The 20,086-nt window shown below is 39.9% G+C and overlaps 1 protein-coding gene across 1 annotated transcript in view; it reads right to left on the reverse strand.

Moving 5' to 3' along the window:
* The window catches only part of LOC127660812 (heparan sulfate glucosamine 3-O-sulfotransferase 1-like), a 65,774-nt gene extending 48,200 nt beyond the window's left edge, over positions 1–17,574 (reverse strand). The window contains exon 1 of the mRNA XM_052151241.1: positions 17,240–17,574. The gene's annotated coding sequence lies outside the window, so the exon portion shown is untranslated. The remainder of the gene's footprint in view (positions 1–17,239) is intronic.
* Positions 17,575–20,086: the final 2,512 nt, after the last annotated feature.

Raw genomic sequence — 20,086 nt, forward strand, 5'->3', positions numbered from 1 at the left:
TGAAATCCCACAATTAAATTATTATACCTCAGGTAACTATGTTTCATATGGCAATCGTTGTCAAGTGTAACAACGGGAGTTATTTCTAGATGACATTCACCACCAGGAATATGGATGCTGCTGGTGTTGTCAAAAGTACCGCTACTTCTGTACCAAGTCGTTACTATAATAAAAAGATGTAATGACACCAGTGATTCTGCAGTACCATTAGTACCGAGCTCCGACTTAATTCGGTCCCAACGCTTATTGGTCTTACTGACACATGACTGGTTTTAAATGCTCACACGCTTATTTGAGCGTTTGCTCCATTTTCACTGAAATGCACAACTGCCTGAAATTTTCATCTTATGGGGCTTTTCAACTGCACGGTACGACTCGACTCGGACTCACCTCAGACTCGACTCGGACTCACCTCAGACTCGACTCGGACTCACCTCAGACTCTGGGGGTTTTCCACTGTGGATGGTACCTGATACCTGATACTTATGGGGCTTTTCAACTGCACGGTACAACTCGGACTCGACTCTGACTCGCTTTTTGGGGGTTTTCCACTGTGGATGGTACCTGATACTTATGGGGCTTTTCAACTGCACGGTATGACTTGGACTCGACTCGACTCGGACTCGACTCGGACTCGCTTTTTGGAGGTTTTCCACTGTGGATGGTACCTGATACTTATGGGGCTTTACAACTGCACGGTACGACTTGACTCGGACTCGCTTTTTGGGGGTTTTCCACAGCGGATGGTACCTGATACCTGATACTTATGGGGCTTTTAAACTGCACGGTACGACTCGGACTCCGACTTGACTCGGACTCGCTTTTTGGGGGTTTTCCACTGTGGATGGTACCTGATACCTGATACTTATGGGGCTTTTCAACTGCACGGTACGACTCGAACTCGACTCGGACTTGACTCGGACTCGACTCGGACTCGCTTTTTGAGGGTTTTCCACTGTGGATGGTACCTGATACCTGATACTTTTTTTTAGTACATCTCGATTGAGGTTCTAAGCGAGCCGAGCCGATACTAAATGTGACGTCAAAATCCTGCAGATCACTGATTGGTCAGGGAGAATCGTCACTACCGGCGTCACTGGATTTCCGACACGCAACATCAACCCGCTAGTTTTAAAGTTAGCAACAGCGACAACAGTATCATTTATTCATGCAACTTTCAAATTGTAAAAATAAATGGCTGTGCACGAAACCACGCCGTGGTCAATAAACGAGGTGCAGACGGTCCACTCGTTAGCGACGAGTGAAATGACGCAAAACTAAAAAGTCTTTCAGGAAGTGTCTCAGCTGTTGGCCACACACGGTTACCACTGGACCTACCAAAGTGATTTCAGAACCATCAAGGAAAAGTGGAAGAGGTTTGACCAAATGGACGCTATCTAAACAGCGAGCAATGGGAGGGAGAGCCCCCTGGACTGGTATGTTTTGCTACGTTAACTCTATATTCTGCTTGAAAGCTTCACTTTATTTTAGTTGACCAGCTACTGGAAAGCTTCTAAAACAACCAGACCAATCGAACTGTTAAACTTGTGTAAAATCCCCATGCAACAACTGCTGTATGCAGCTCAATAGGCTAGTAGCTAACAGCTAGCGGTCGTGTTACTGTTTTGGTCAGTTTGTGTCGTGTTTAAGATGAGGTCAAGGCAGTAGAGGCGGCGCAACTATGACGATCACCCTATAATCCCACCCATGTTGAGGCGGCAGTGGAAAAGCAAGCTCAGAAAAGTAAAACGAGTAGAGTTGAGGCGAGTCGAACCTTAACCGCTCATACACGGGACACTCCAGACTATGAGAATCACTCGTGTTGTATGCGATGACAGAGCAGAGCACTAATCCACTCTGAAGTGTTATTTTTATATACTTATATGATTACATCACAGCATTAGCACTTTAACGATCACACTGGGTCATGTAGCGAACTGTTTATCCGGAAAGGTTAAAATATCATCAGAAATACACGTCAAAATAAAAGCACGATTCATAATAAAAGCTAAATGCCTGAAATTTAAGAAATTGTAACATAAATATATTATAACTGTATAGTAAAATGTAATCCTCCCTGTAGACATAATAATAATAATAATAATTATTATTATTATTATAAATAATGATTAATGAATAATGATTGTAATAATAACACAAATTAAGCAATATATCACAAGCAAGAGTGCTTTTGTTCTGAAAAAATGTTTGTTAAATGCAGTGGTATTGTTCTATTTTTTACTTGTTAAAACTTTTTAAAAGTTTAAGGAAATGTTTTTGATTAGACAAATTAAATTAAATTAAATTCAACTTTAAAACATGTAATTCTGGAAATATAATATAATAATAAAAAAGGGATCAAATTTGGGGATAAAATAGGGGCACTGCGTAAAAGTAAAGAAGCGTTAGATATACAAAGTAAACATGCACATAATTTAAATTATTATTTACATTAAAATTTTACATTAAATAAGCTAAAGGCGTGTCTTCAATAGCACATTATCATATTAGCAAATGTTTTCTGTGGTATTGAAATTGGATCGTGAAATTTCACTGGTATCGGTACCGACTACTGAAACTGTGTTACCGTGACAACACTAGATGCTGATAATGAATATGATTAATTTGTTGGCCCAATTAAACATGTGCTAGACAGATGTCTTTGTATGGAATGATTTTCCGGACATTATTCAAAAGGAATTGCAAATTGTATTTGCAATTGCGTTTTCAATTTGTGGACGCATAAAATGTGACATAATCCAAACGCAATTGCAAATCGCGCATTACCGTTTGCATTTTCGTTTAAGCGAACGCACAGTGACTGCCAGATTTCAAATGGAAAAGCAAAGTCCGTTTGCAACTGTGTTTCCCATATCTTACGAGTTTTGGCCCTGTCATATTTAAATAGCAATTTCAATTACCACGTCTGCTTTTTCACTTTCTCAGCGTCGCGTATGTAGCCAGCCAAAACTCAAGTGGAATACTAATTCCCTTAGTATTTCCATTGATGCCTTACACGGAAACCTGTCAATCAGGGTCAAGGGTGGGATTATGCTATGGGGCGTGTTTGTCTTGGGAAGAGACGCCACTCACAGTCGATGGTCAAGATCAAATAAACCGGCGCCTGTTCAGGGCATCACCTCTTTATTTATTTTGTATTTATTTTAATGTTTATTTGACAGGGACAAATGCATAGAACATTGCTTTATAAAGAATACAAAGTAGATGCCACGCATACATGTTTCTAGCCATGACTAATTTGCAACCCCTGTCCCTGGTTAGGCTTATAAATTTAAAACAAAAATTACAGAGTATTGAGTTTAAGATTTATAATTAATAAAATACATACAACAAATACATCCCATATATGAAATAAGATTTAACAATACAAGAACACAAAAGGGTGCATATGTCTGTGCGTGCTCACATATGCAACATTATGTTTGTATGCATTGTGTTATGTCCTGTACAGTCAGTGTTCACAAAGTTGTTTCAGTTTCAGCCATTGCTTTAAATGTGTATTAAAAACCTTTAAGTCTGTCAATGTTTTAATTTCAGATGCATTCCACAAATGTATGCCTCTTACTGAAAATGATGTCTGACCAAATGTTGTTCTACGTTTTGCGGCTATAGTTTCCACTTATTGTGCCTCTAGTTCTTATTCCGCTCTTTTGTTTATGTACTAGTTGACAGAATATTGAAAAGAAAAATTTACAAAACTGTCAAAACTCAAGATATTATGCTTCCTTAGAATGATGCAGTGATGCCATCTTACAGATTTCTGGTCCATTACTTTTAATGCTTGTTTATATAATGACTCTTGACCGTCGACTGTGAGTGACGTCTCTTCCCAAGACAAACACGCCCCATAGCATAATCCCACCCTTGACCCTGATTGACAGGTTTCCGTGTAAGGCGTCAATGGAAATACTAAGGGAATTAGTATTCCACTTGAGTTTTGGCTGGCTACATACTCGACGCTGAGAAAGTGAAAAAGCAGACGTGGTAATTGAAATTGCTATTTAAATATGACAGGGCCAAAACTTGTAAGATATGGGAAACACAGTTGCAAACGGACTTTGCTTTTCCATTTGAAATCTGGCAGTCACTGTGCGTTCACTTAAACGAAAATGCAAACGGTAATGCGCGATTTGCAATTGCGTTTGGATTATGTCACATTTTATGCGTCCACAAATTGAAAACGCAATTGCAAATACAATTTGCAATTCCTTTTGAATAATGTCCGGAAAATCATTCCATATCTTTGCCTGTTTTGATGCCTAAGTTTTAAGTTTTAAAAACCGTGTTTAGAAGCACCTTTCAACTTGTAAGAATTTACTGATAGTGGCACCTAGTGGGAGAGTCTGGAACAACATGCTAATTGTTAGCTAGTTAGTTTTTTGGGGGGGTTTTTTAGTATAAAAAATATTTTCTTTGATAGAGAAACAAAAAATGTTGAAAAAAAATAAAATAAAAAATGAGTGAGAAAAAAAAATCATTTAAATAAATGTGAGATTGTTTTTTTTTTTTTTGAGAATAAAATATATATATATTTTTTTAAACTCAGGAAGGCACAAAGTGACATTTTTTCCCACATTGCAGTTCAGGGCTTTCTCACAAAACACTTTTATGAGAGTCTGAAAACAAAAACACAATAAATATCTTCAGACAATCAGAATATAAACTAGCATAATAAAGTAAACCGCAAAATCAAATGAGCGCCGTTTCTATGAGACAGCTTTAATCTCTGGGTAATTTCCTTTCACACTATGCAATAATAAATGCTGCAATATTTTGACTCCTGCTTATTGCAGGTATTTGAGAAACAAAGCCATTAAACATGCATCAATTGTCTAATTGTGCAGCCAAAGAACAACATGCGGCGTGATCAATGCAACGCTTGTAGAGCGTTTCTCTACACGAGCGTTTCTCTAGAACGCTTTCTCACTCATCTGAAGCGAACGAATGCCATGAATAAATGTCTTTCGTGCTCATAAAGTGGAATGATTAATTCACCACATAACGCACGTGCCTCTGAATTCGTGATGAAGAAATATTTTAAATTAGGTGTCAAGCGCCTCATTTTCAACAACTACCTTCAACACAGCCTCTCAAAATGCACTCCATACACGCCTCCGTCCAATTATTCCCAAATGACAGTATATTGAACGGACGAAAGCACAAAGCCCGTCATTCTGAGGTGCATGTTCTGGAAGTCTCATTAGAATACATCTAGTATTAATGAGCCTGTCCCATCGGCACGACCCATGTGCGATCTTTTCATGTTATACGCATTGGAGAAGATTAAACGAGGGGAAGTAATCAATTCACTTTTCCAGATGCATTGTTTTTATATATACTGTACAGAGGCGAGAAAAAATATGTGAACCCTTTGGAACTAGCTGTTTTTCTGTATTAATTGGTCATAAAATGTGATCTCATCTTCATCAAAGTCACAAGTCTAGACAAACACAATGTGCTTAAGCTAACAACACACAAACAATTATAATCATTCATGTTTATTGAACACATCCCATGAAACATTCACAGTGCCGTGGAAAAAGTAAGTGAACCCCTAGGCTAGTGATGTCAACAAAAGCTAATTAGAGGCAGAAGTTGGCAAACCTGGCATCTAGTTAATGAGACGAGGGCTATGCCTTGCAAAAAAAAGAGATCTTAGACCTACGATCAAGAAATGTCTTTGCATAAAGCTGAAAAGGGTTACAAAGATATCTCGAAGAGCTTATATATTCGAATTAGTACTATAGGTACTCTCTCTAGAAGTGGCCGTTAGATATTCATCTGTGCACAGTTAGACAAACTGTCTATAAATGGAGATGATTTAGTACTATAGGTACTCTCACTAGAAGTGGCCGTTAGATATTCATCTGTGCACAGTTAGACAAACTGTCTATAAATGGAGGTGATTTAGTACTATAGGTACTCTCTCTAGAAGTGGTCGTTAGATATTCATCTGTGCACAGTTAGACAAACTGTCTATAAATGGAGATGATTTAGTACTATAGGTACTCTCTCTAGAAGTGGCCGTTAGATATTCATCTGTGCACAGTTAGACAAACTGTCTATAAATGGAGGTGATTTAGTACTATAGGTACTCTCTCTAGAAGTGGCCGTCCAGTCAAGATGACTCAAAGGGAACACCGCAGAATGCTCAATGAGGTATAGAAGAACCCTTGAGTGACAGATAAAGATTGAAGGACTCATTGGAACTGGTTAACATCTCTGTTCATGAGTCTACTGTACAGAAAACATTAAACAGGTATGGTGTTCATGTCAGGACATCACGAAAGAAGCCGCTGCTTTCCAACAAAAACAAGAATAGGCTTCATTGTCTATATGCAAAACGTAATTTCTTAATTGTTCATTTTGATTTTGGAGTAAAATAGGACCAGGAAATTTCCTTGACAGGTTTTGTGAGAACATTCCAGTTAATGAAACAGCATGAAAAGAAAATTCAACCAGTTTTCAAGACTATTTAAGAGTCATATCACAAATCAAAGGTAAAGGTGGTCAAGAAAGAGCTAGGCTCAAATATGCAAATCCGAGTATTAGCCTAGTTATGGCCCATACTGTAACTTAAAGCAAGTAATATTTTATATATAAGTGAGAAAGAACAGATGAAGTATTGGCAGCTATATTCACAGTGTCCTCGCATGTCTACACTCACCTCGCAGCTCTAAAGAGGCCGGATAACTGGAGAAGCCGCTCAGAAATGCTAATGACTTCTTGACTAATAAATGAGATCCCGGGAGACTTACAGAATTAGCTAGCAGTGCTCGCTTATGTCTTAAAGCTATTAAAGACAATGATGTCGTTCAGTTTGGGAAGTTTGCGAGATGGACTGTGTCAAACCGTAGCTAATCTTTCCATGTTCCCTAAAGGGCTAATCAGGAATCTGCTCCGACTGATCACATCAATCTACAACTGAGCCAATTTAACAGAAAGGGTTCATGGATGCTCTCAACGGGCACCAAATGAGCCAAATCTAGGCCAAACCTTTAAAGACATGTATGAGTATGTTAATATGTGGACTGGAGAGGAAACATAAGCATGCAAACACAGGGAAATTCTCCTGAGCACATGAAAGTGTCAGTAAATTTCAGTTTCATGAACGTTTCCATAAGAGAGAGAGCACTTTAAGCAGAGAATGGTGTAATTTACTATATGCAAAATATACTTTATTTATCATTTATTTTGAATGAAAAAAGAACCAGGAGAAAATGTGTCTGTATTAGAGGTGGTGGGAAAGGCCGATAACCAGGGTATGAAATTAATACCTACCATCCGCCAAATGCGGGCATTTACATTACCCATACATTTACTTTTATGCATTTGGCAGATGCTTTTATCCAAAGCGACTTACAGTGCACTTATTACAGGGACAAATGCCCCGGAACAACCTGGAGTTAAGTGCCTTGCTCAAGGACATAATGGTGATGGCTGTGGGGTTTGAACCAGCAACCTTCTGCTTACAAGTTCTGTGCTTAAGACCACTATGCAACCACCATTTCATACCGCCACTTCATAAGCATAAGCATTCAATATTATTATTATATATATAAACTCTTATTTAGCACTATATTTACTCATTTCATACAAGACTAAGAAAATATATAGCTCAGTGGTAAAAGACGCTGGCTACCACCCCTGGAGTTCGCTAGTTCAAATCCCAGTACATGCTGAGTGACTCCAAGTCAGGTCTCCTAAGCAACCAAATTGGACCGGTTGCTAGGGAGGATAGAGTCACACCGGACTATTATTGTAGTAACACGATGGCATGTGACAACAAAAACCACGACTGGTTGTTTACATGTCTCAGATGCTTCACATGCAAGCAGGCGATTCTCGGCACCCTCAAGAAACAAATCGGACAAACGGGAAAATGTATCAGCCAATGCCGATAATTAAACAATTCTGAATGTCACCTGATTTATTGGCCTCTGCGATATATTGGTCGACCACTAATATAGACAAGTATTTGCCTTTCCAAATCATGTCCAATCAATTGAGATAGTCCTATCAAAGTGTAGAAACATCTCAAAGATGATCCAGAGAAATGGGATGCAAGCGTCACAGTAAAGGGTCTGAATACATACGTCAATGTGATATTTTAGTTTTTTCTTTGAATACATTTGTAAAGTTTTTGCTTTGTCATTATGGGGTATGGAGTGTAGACTGATGTGGAAAAAATAATATGAATTTAAAGAATTTTATCATAAGGGGTCTGAATACTTTCTGAAAGCACTGTATATTCAACAGATGAGGAATAAAAAAAAGAAACTTTCGGCATAGATTTTTGCCAATAACCGATAATTCCAAAAAAGCAACTATGGGCACCGATTAATCGGTAAAACCGATATATATCGGTCTATTTCTAGTCTGTATGGGCTTGTGGTCAGGACTTTACGTTAAAATGCTGAGCGCTTCTTAGCATGGTAAAATGGTAAATGGTCTGCACTTATATAGCACCTTTTTAACCTTAGCGGTATTCAAAGCGCTTTACACTGTGACTCATTCATCCATTCACACACCAATGATGGCAGAGCTGCTATGCAAGGTGCTAGCCTGCCATTGGGAGCAGCTTGGGGTTCAGTGTCTTGCCCAAGGACACTTCGGCATGTGGAGTCGTGTAGGCCGGGATTCAAACCACCAACCTTGCGATTAGCAGCCGACCCGCTCTACCACCTGAGCCACAGCCGCCCGCATGGCACGCAAAAAAACAAAGTATGCCCTAGCTTTTAGAAACCAAAATTGTCAATTCATACATTTATGTGTTTGATACTAAGGATATTTTTACTTAATTTTTTATAATAAACAATTTGCAACTGTGGGGTTCTGAAGCAACACCAGATAAGAACCGCTGGTGTAGAGAATATTAACCAGGCTATACAAACCATGATTAACCACTCTTCAGACAGTTGAACATTGCTGTTGCACATTGTTGCACCATTTGATGCTTGCAAAACCACAAGATGAACAAAATTCAATGCCATGTGTGACCAAAACTGTGTGCTTAGCTTCTTTTGGATTTCAAAAAGTCTGAGAATCGGGCACAAAAGCCTGCTTTAAGCACTAGATCAGAGAGGAAAATGTTGAAAAGCACAGAGCATCCCTCAGAGGCTAATCTGTTTTTGTCCACTTCAGCATTCACCGTATAACAGAGCGTTCCATATGAAGAACTAAAGTCATCTGAAAGTCTTGACATGTCTGGCCTGCGGGCGTCGCTTGAGTAACACATCGCCTGCAGCCATCGACTCATACGCCCATGACAAATGACTCCTCTAGTCTTGTCACATTACCACACTCTGTGCCAGTCTCTGAAGAATCCTTCTAGATGGCTCTGCAGTCTGCCAGGTAGACGAACATTTTATTCTTGGTACTTCTTGAACATTTTGATGTATTATTCATTTAGGATATATGGCTTCTCGGTCCAACACTAAATCATAAGCTAAATGGGGCAGATCTTACAACACCTGTCAAGAGCATGATAAAAATAAAACTTCATTTTGCATTAAGAAAATTAAGCCTATTTTTAGGACCATTAACAGAAATGCAGATTTGCTTATTTTACTTAAAACTCAACACTTTTAATTTAAACTTTTGGGAAAACTGGCTTCAAAAAAGGAGTCAAAAGTAAGAATATGAATAAAATAATTATAAATGATTTACATTTTAAATATTTTTTTTTTTAAATTGTAAATATATGTCATGGTATTATGTGTTGGAATCATTATTTTACAAAAAAATAAAAAGCATTAAAAGTTTGTGAGAATTAGAGGGAAATTTCTTAATGCAAAACATAAATGTATACATATATATATACACACACACACACACACACACACACATATACATTACACACATATACATACATAGTATGTATGTATGTATATGTGTGTGTGTATGTATATATATATGTATATACATGTATGTGTGTATATATACGTATGTATGTATGTATGAGTGTGTATATATGTGTATATATATATATGTATATGTGTGTATGTGTATATATGTATGTATGAGTGTGTGTGTTTATGTATATATGTGTGTATGAGTGTATATGTATATATATGTATATGTGTATATATAGATGTATGTGTGTATGTATATGTATGTATGTATGTATGTATACATTACATACATACATACATACATACACACACACAACATATGTATACACACACACACACATACATATAGACACATACACACACATATATATACATACACACACTCATACATACATACATATATATATATATATATATATATATATATATATATATATTACTATTATAATTTTTTTTTTTGCGAGACTCACTCAAATAAAGCAGATTTTTAGGCAAATACCAGCTAAAAAAAAGTGGAAATTATACAAATGTTTGGCAAGATTTCTGCCAAAACTGGAGACATCTGGAACTGAATCCCTCCTAACACACAACCGTCTGGTTCTCCAACAACTGCACGTCATAACTCCAACAGGAGAATATTAATTATCAGCAGACAGGGCCTGTAGATTGAATCTGACATACATTACCACGATCTCTTCTGGACCTCCTGAGGGGAGCGATCCCGTGCTTTACTTTCCCAAAAAGAGCCGAATACATTAACATGCTTAAAATGTGCCGTTCCCTCTGCTAGCAATTGTCCTCCTTTAATTCATCCAACACAATCTCATCAAATATTAATATCGCTCGTGGGTCGTCTCTGACGAGATGGAAGAGAAAATGAGGCACGATTATTTGGAAATGAAACAAATGATTGACAAAGAGCTGAAAACATGAACAAGGATTATTATCTGATCTTATTACAGACTAAATGTTTTTCATCTTTATGTTTGGTCTGGTCGTTTTTAAAGCCGTTTTGCTCCACTAATCAGACAGTCTTACAGACAAATACTTTTTGTTGCCGCTTTCAATTCATGGTTGCATGTTCTTTTAAAAGACCCCATGAAATGGTGCAACAAGAGCAGTTTTCCACTGAAACAAAGTTAGCTTAACAAGACATTTCGAAGGGTATGTCACTTATTTATAACAGCTAATAGTCTTTATTTTACATCATAAACTTGAACCGTGATTCAGGCATGTGTTATGCACTAGAGTGTATTTAGTGTATATTAGAGTGCAAGATGATGTCAGCAATATTTTGTGTCTGTTTTCCCAGAAAAGAAACAAAACTCCCATTTTGATTTCATGGGGTCTTTAAATGTAGTGAATTGCATTGTGCATTTAGGCTTTTAACAGCTGTAATCACTGAACGTTTAACCTATTAAATGAAACATTTATTTTTAACAAAGCCTGACATATTTTTCCTCTTTTATTAATTCTGGCACTCTTACTTTCCCTCTATAATGATGCAACCCTCTACGGACACGTTGGAGAATTAATCGCCATTGGCTAGGAAATCTGACTTTTGACAGCATGCAAGTATAATGTATCTATTCTTTCCTTCCTGAACCACAAAAGGAGACGTAAGGCAGAATGTTAATCTCAGTCACCATTCACTTTCATTGTATGGAGAAAAGTTGAATGAAAGAGAATGGTGACTGGGACTAACATTCTGCATTTTGTATTTCGTTTAAATTTCTCTCTTCTGTGGGCTTGGAACAACATGAGAGTGATGTGGAGGAGGGCGTGGCCGGGTCGTAATGATGGTCGCCCGGCCACGCCCTCCTCCTCCTCGTCACAGTGAGGTTGAGAAATCATAACAGAATTGAAATTTCTGGGTGAACTGTCCTTTTATAGACCAGTTTAAGCATCTGATTAGCCAAGAGCAACAATGTTAATGTAAGTTGATACATGACTGTGTCACGTCTTGCTAGAAAACAAGTGAATGAGTAAGAATTTTGATGATAATATTGATCCTCTGGAAAAAATTGTATTTACACCACAGTTGAGTAAATGTCCGGACAAGTAACTTTTTTACCCGTCCAAGTGAATGACCAATTTATTTGCTCTCAATGCGCACCAGAATGATGCATTTAACTTCAAAATGCACAAACTTTTCTTCCGGGGGAGCATGACCCTTAACCCCCCCCTCCCCCCCTCCAGAGGGTCCACCTACAGTCTCACTAAATCCTGTGGGAAACACAGTAAAGCGATGGTGACAGAGTGATCACCACTGCAGCCACACAAGGTCAATTTCCTTCATGGTGTGCGCTCACAAGACACAACACGCTGTAAAGCTGTTTCACACTCGACACATCCGCATTAACAGATGAAGCTTCTTAATCGCCAGCTGCTTATTCGTTAAAAGGATTGTGGCGCAAGTTCTTCTTCACTACACAACTCAATATGTGGAGAGTAAGACCTGAATATTTACATGCCAACGGCTAATAAAATAATATTGCAGTCGCATATGCTAGTGATTTACTCGCCATGTAGAGGGCTGTGACAGAATAAACGAACACGAGAAAGAGTGTTTGGTTTTCTCTAAAACTGTGCAGCACTTATAACACTCATTCAAGCATAAAAATAAGGAGAGCCATTTACACCAACCTGTTTGTCCTTTCGTCTGTCAGTCTATCGCTTGGCGTGCAGACTTTGTGTTCAATAATCCATGTTCAAGGAATAATCTTGCCAAATGTTTTATCTATAGCACAATTGATTGTTGAATATAGCCAATGCAGCACATCCTAAACCCCAAACATGAACATATCAGCACATTTTTAACTCAACGTACGGTCTAATTTACATAAATTCAGCAGCTGTCTGTGCTTATGAGCCATGGTTTGAAAAGCAGCCATGTTTCTTTTTGCCAAAGTCTAGAGCTGTGTCTCATTCGATTTTTTGAGAAATTTGAGCAAATATGATGTAAAATCACTGTTCAATCAATGCATTTTATTTTCGTAATTAGTCCCTCCAGGGATCACAAGAATGAATGCAAATTCAACCACTCTCCGCATTATTTACTGTAGTTTGCAATTTAGTCTAGGCCTATTTTTTGCCATTCTCCTGCATAAATCGCGGTTTTTAAGTAATCCAATTGCTTTTCTCCATGACTGACAGTGGCAAAACATATCCGTGAGATTTCCAATGGGTGACATCTTGCGGGGTGGGTGGATGAGGCACCATTCGGCGGCACCCCAACGCCAAAGGTCAACAACTTTGGGGGCGTTCTCATTTAGAATGGCACCAATCGCCCACCTCCCTCGGTCAATATCTTTGGGGGCGTTCTCATTTAGAATGGCACCAATCGCCCAACTCCTCGGTCAATATCTTTGGGGGCGTTCTCATTTAGAATGGCACCAATCGCCCAACTCCTCGGTCAACAACTTTGGGGGCGTTCTCATTTAGAATGGCACCAATCGCCCAACTCCTCGGTCAATATCTTTGGGGGCGTTCTCATTTAGAATGGCACCAATCGCCCACCTCCCCGGTCAATATCTTTGGGGGCGTTCTCATTTAGAATCGCACCAATCCCCCACCTCCCCGGTCAATATCTTTGGGGGCGTTCTCATTTAGAATCGCACCAATCCCCCACCTCCCCGGTCAATATCTTTGGGGGCGTTCTCATTTAGAATCGCACCAATCTCCCACCTCCCCGGTCAATATATTTGGGGGCGTTCTCATTTAGAATCGCACCAATCTCCCACCTCCCCGGTCAATATCTTTGGGGGCGTTCTCATTTAGAATCGCACCAATCGCCCACCTCCCCGGTCAACCACCAGTTGATCAGTATTTACTATTAATCTACCGAGCGAATTGAGACACACCATTAGTCATCTGAAGCATTCTGTAACATTATTATAGCATTCTTGAGTATACAAGTATTTAGTCAATGGCTACGTTTACATGTACACCAATACTCTGATTATTGCAATAAACAGAGCATAAGGAATATTTCCATGAAGATATTTACATGATTTGGGCTAACAACTTTACATGCAACTTGCCATAACTCTGATTATTTGCTGAGAAATGTGATGTTTCAATACTTTTTTAAAAATACATTTTTATTACAAAAAACAACTTGTTGAAAATATGTCTCTTTAAATAGAGCTTGGCATACTGAAAATTAGTCAGTCCGTTTGTGAGTGTTTTTGAACGATTAATTAAAAGAACCACTTCAGAGTTATTTTCGACTACACTGATTGCTCTCTCTGTTTTGATTCACTTAAGAGAATCGGTACATAAGAGTCATTTGTTTGTCGGACTACACTGGCTGCTCTCTCTGTTTTGATTCACTTAAGAGAATCGGTTCATACGAGTCATTTATTTGTCGGTCTACACTGGCTGCTCCGTCTGTTTTGATTCACTAAAGAGAATCGGTTCTTACGAGTCGTTTGTTTGTCGGACTACACTGGCTGCTCTCTCTGTTTTGATTCACTTAAGAGAATCGGTTCATACGAGTCATTTGTTTGTCGGACTACACTAGCTGCTCTCTCTGTTTTGATTCACTTAAGAGAATCGGTTCATACGAGTCATTTGTTTGTCGGACTACACTGGTTGCTCTCTCTGTTTTGATTCACTTAAGAGAATCGGTTCATACGAGTCATTTGTTTGTCGGTCTACACTGGCTGCTCCGTCTGTTTTGATTCACTTAAGAGAATCGGTTCATACGAGTCATTTGTTTGTCGGTCTACACTGGCTGCTCCGTCTGTTTTGATTCACTTAAGAGAATCGGTTCATACGAGTCATTTGTTTGTCGGACTACACTGGCTGCTCTCTCTGTTTTGATTCACTTAAGAGAATCGGTTCATACGAGTCATTTATTTGTCGGTCTACACTGGCTGCTCCGTCTGTTTTGATTCACTTAAGAGAATCGGTTCTTACGAGTCATTTGTTTGTCGGACTACACTGGCTGCTCTCTCTGTTTTGATTCACTTAAGAGAATCGGTTCATACGAGTCATTTGTTTGTCGGACTACACTAGCTGCTCTCTCTGTTTTGATTCACTTAAGAGAATCGGTTCATACGAGTCATTTGTTTGTCGGACTACACTGGTTGCTCTCTCTGGTTTGATTCACTTAAGAGAATCGGTTCATACGAGTCATTTGTTTGTCGGACTACACTGGCTGCTCTATCTGTTTTGATTCACCTAAAAGAATCGATTCATAAGAGTCATTTTTGTGTGAATCGGACTACACGCGTGGATGTTGTAGTGTTTCGCCCATGAGCACAAACTCATTTCAAAGACTTGTTTTCTTCCATTATTTTGTGGCACATGGTCTTTTTATCTCCCCAACATTCAATTCAGACTGCAAACGGACATTTACAACCGGGAAAATATTCTCTTTTCTTTTGCCGTGGGGCTGTAGAAGGGGGAGCACCACTGCTGTAAAACGGTGCATGGAACTGCCATTTCACATGAAGACGAAAAGTAAGTGCAGCTTCCTCTGTTTAGCGATGTTTTTGACCCTGTGCTTGAGCGTAACACGATCCGTCTGCAGCACTGGCGCTGGCACACTTTGGTCAGACTGGAAGAAATGCGATTTAAGTGTTTGCATGCCCAGTATAAAGTGATTAAAACAGGAGTCCTCCACATATCTTACTGCGATTATAATTATTCTTATTCTAAGCATAATCGCAATATTCTGTTTGCATGAGCTACAGTTGAATCGCATTATGAGGGTGCATGCAAACGTGGCCTACATCTCCGTTGGGACAGGCGTCTTATTTTTAACAGTTTCGCCTGGAGACAGATCATCTCCAGTACCTTTATCTGTGAGAAAATCAAATGATGCACAGCCATAAATCTTTTAATTTACTACCCACACAATAGGGTTTAAACAGAAGGAACCATATGATTAGAGCGGCATTACTGTCTCAGCGAAGAGACCCGCTCAAACTCTCCGGTGCCCTGGCAAAGACATTTGCGCTTAATTGAAAACCTGCTTCACTAAAATTCTAGGAGCTGCCTGCTTTCCCAAGACAAGCCGGGGGGATGCCAAAAATAAACAGCCACTCTTTCTTTTAATTAAAGGTGAATCAGTTGGCCTGTGGCAAAGCACTCCAAACAAATCAAGCATTCTTAAACAAACAGCTCAATGTAAGATGGCAGCGGGTTACAGTCCAGTATAGGATTCTTGAGGTCCCCTATTGATGAGTTGCACATATAGTCTGCCATTAACAGTTAAACTTCACAGGTTACCTCACATCTCAGCCCATCTAATCTGGTTGGACTTGAACAATGAGACGGGGCTAAACAGAATGCACCTGCAAATGAGAATTGATGTAGTGCCTATTGCCTCCACCTGAGTGATGAATGGCTGTGAGTAAACCGTTGGATGGGCTCAGAAGCGTAGACGCCCAGTGAGGGATTGACGGCGGAATTCTGTGTCGGCTCATTCCCGTTTTCCTGTTAGACTTTAAATAGCAGCCCGAGAAAAAGCGGCACAACAATCTAGGATTCAATTACACGCTGATGAATTCCAGAGACATTAATAAAGGGACTTGCACAAAAATAAGCCTCTTTTTTTTTGGTGTGCATTTGAAACGGCAGTGCTGAAAATGAGATTGATTACTAAGGTACATCTAATCTATTTTTAAGAAATTCGTGAAAGGAACCATTCGCAAGTTAAGCATCATTAAGTGGGTTTTTTTTTTTGCATCATCTGCTGAACGGCATGTAAGAAATTCCTTATGTGCCCTACAGTATCTACCCAAGGCATGATAGCACAGCACTTGTACCACCAAATACTGTACATGCATGCATACATTTGTATCCTCAAGAGATTAAAAAAAGCCTAATGAGTGCAAGGAAACCCATTTATGTTTTCCAAACATGCTCACGTGAACTGTAAAGGATTGCAATGAGTTTAGCTAACATTTAATGCTGTATATTAAAATATCCCAAACTAGATGTCCTGTATTTAAAGTTAATTAATATATATGCTACTACCATGCAAACACCTGTAAATGTCACTCGATCTAATTTTAAATAATAATAATAATAATAATAATAATAATAACATAAAAGTAACATAGTATTACCAGCAACAAATGTGAAGGACAATGTTTTGAACATACCATGGTAATGCCAATACCATGGGATACTTTGAAAGACCTTGGAAGGGGAAATAAGCATTAAACGGCATACATTAAAGTATTACCATCAGATAGAGAGTTATACATAAAACAATGATAAAACAATCACGACGCACCTCTCAGCAAGCAACGCGACGCATTTACCTCCGTGAATCGCACATTTATTTTTGTATCCACGGCCGTTCGCGTGAGTTGTGCGTATCGCAGGTGTGAATGTGACAAACGCACCTGTGTTGCCTGGCGCGCGCTCATCCATCGCTCCGGTGTCCCGCCCGCGAGTGTCTCGCGCTCACACGAACGGTTCGGTTCGGTTCATTCACTGTCGTGTCTCCTCTCGAACTGTCGGTCTCCCGTGAAGCAGAGCCGGACCCGCTCTCATCACTCATTCATCCGCGAGGAAACGTACGGAGCAGATGGGCGCGAGACTGATCACTGCGCGAGAGAGAGAGAGACGCGTATTCCTCTCAGCGCGCGCGCGCAACACTGTGCGCTTAGTTCAGTGTGTGTGTGTGTGTGTGTGTGTGTGTGTGTGTGTGTGTGTGTGTGTGTGTGTGTGTGTGTGTGTGTGTGTGTGTGTGTGTGTGTGTGTGTGTGTGTCAGACTGCATGAGCAGCTGTGATAATATAGGCCTACATTTATAAACGATTCAATCTTTCTGGTGAATCACTAGGATTTATATTCTAGCTCAAACACACACATACATTTACAATAAGGACATCACTGTTATTTTCTATAAGGTAATTGTAATTACAACAGATTATCCCACATTTACATCTAAAATATTCATATTTGAATTAATGAATTATTTTTGCCTTTAGAGGTTCAGCCACCTCAAATGTACTTCAAATTAATATAAAACATAATAAAATAACATTTGTTAAAATATATATATATATACACACACATGTATACAAACAATCACTATATATGACAATAATGTGGGGAAATAATTTTTGGTGATTCTGACTAGAGAAGTTTTATTCTTATTTTTGCCATTATAAATATTGTTATTTTTGTATTGTGTATCATTGTGTGGACCCGAGGAAGACTTGCAACCCTTGTTGGAATCTAATTGGGATCCGCATAAAGGATAGAGAATAAAAAATAAATAGAAAGCTGCCATAAAGAGATTCAGGCCTAGTTAATATATTTATCCGCATTTATAAATGTTGACTGCCCATAGACTTATATTGTCCTTAAAGGAATATTCCGGTTCCAATACAAGTTAAGCTCAATCGACAGCATTTGTGGAATAATGTTGATTAATTTCGACTCGTCCCTCCTTTTCTTATGAAAAAGCACAAATCTGTGTTCCAGTGAGACACTTAAAATGGAAGTCAATGGGAGCCATTTTATAACGCTAAAATACTCACAGTTTCAAAAGTATAGACACAAGACATAAACAATATGTGTGTTATCATGATTTTAATGTGATCAAATCACTTAATATCTGCATCTGTGTAAAGTTATATAAAATTTTACAACTTTGTTGCCATGACGATGTAATGCCAGTAACCCTAAAATCCTAAAATGACTGTAAAAATGTCCATTTTAAAATCAACTTTAAAGCTCAAATAATACATGCGTTTTAACAGAACAATTCATGTAAGAGCTTTTTATATCAATCAGGAATGCCCAATTCCCACTACTTAGTAGATCCTTGTGGTGGCGCTGTTACTCAATCCGGGTGGCGGAGGACGAGTCTCAGTTGCCTCCGCTTCAGAGACCGTCAATCCGCGCATCTGATCATGTGACTCGTGACCGCGGAGACACACAGCATGTGGAGACTCATGCTACTCTCCACGATCCACACACAACTCACCACACGCCCCATAGAGACAACCACTAATCACCACCACAAGGAGGTTACCCCATGTGACTCTACCCTCCCTAGCAACCGGCCCAATTTGGTTGCTTAGGAGACCTGGCTGGAGTCACTCAGCATGCCCTGGATTCAAACTCACGACTCCAGGGGTGATAGTCAGCGTCAATACTCGCTGAGATACACATATGTAAGTGCTTTTATAAAATTATAAGTGTCACATTTTTGCCTTTAAACCCTCCAAAAATTGGCCGCATTGACTTCCATTGTAAGCGTCTCACTGTAACCTCGATTTGTGCTTTGACAACCGAAAAAAAGAGAGTACGATGTTATTTTAGCCTGCAAACTGCTATGTTTGATTTCCATTTTGCTCCAGTGATTTAGTTTCATCTTAGTTCCCCCTTCATCTTTTGTGTTCCTTTAATAAATAGTTCTGCAATTGGATCCACACTTTCTTGTCTCATCCTTCCCAGTTACGTAACAGTCCGAAAAAGATGGATCCAGCAGAACAACTCGGGTAAACCATGGAGATCACCTTCCGTGGAGGCTTATTGTGTAAGGTTTTGAAGCTTGGCCTGTCAGGTGTGCTGGGAGGTGAGAATCCTATGGACCATGTTCTGGCTAGGTCTGAATGTTTCTGTGAAGGAGATGGTCCCTTTGGACTGCGACAGCCTGTCCCTTGGTGACTTCATTACTAATGTCGTTATGGCTAATTACTAACTACTCCAGCTGCCAACCCTCTTGCAGTGGATTCCACAGCTCCGAGTCTTCCACTCCAGGGACTCCTCCTGCTCTATTCGGGATTCAAATCCCCACTCTACCTGTGGCTCCACTCGCTCCGCCTCCGGATCCTCCTCCTGGAACTTAATTCCCTGCTCCTCCTCACCCAGTCCCTGCCCTGAGGCTTGGGAGGCAGCCACCTTTCACGGCTCTGTGACTGCCTCCCAGGCCTCCTGTCCCGGCCCTGTGTTCGCCTCCCAGGCCTCCTGTCCCGGCCCTGTGATCGCCCCCCAGGCCTCCTGTCCCGGCCCTGTGACCGCCTCCCAGGCCTCCTGTCCTGGCCAAGTGTTCACCTCCCAGGCCTCCTGTCCTGGCCAAGTGTTCACCTCCCAGGCCTCCTGTCCCAGCCCTGTGATCGCCCCCCAGGACTTCTGTCAAGAACCTGTGATCGCCTCCCAGGCCTCCTGTCCCGGCCCTGTGACCGCCTCCCAGGCCTCCTCTCCGGGATCTGTGATCGCCTCCCAGGCCTCCTG

The sequence above is a fragment of the Xyrauchen texanus genome, chromosome 20, assembly GCF_025860055.1.
Source record: "Xyrauchen texanus isolate HMW12.3.18 chromosome 20, RBS_HiC_50CHRs, whole genome shotgun sequence".
Lineage (NCBI taxonomy): Eukaryota > Metazoa > Chordata > Actinopteri > Cypriniformes > Catostomidae > Xyrauchen > Xyrauchen texanus.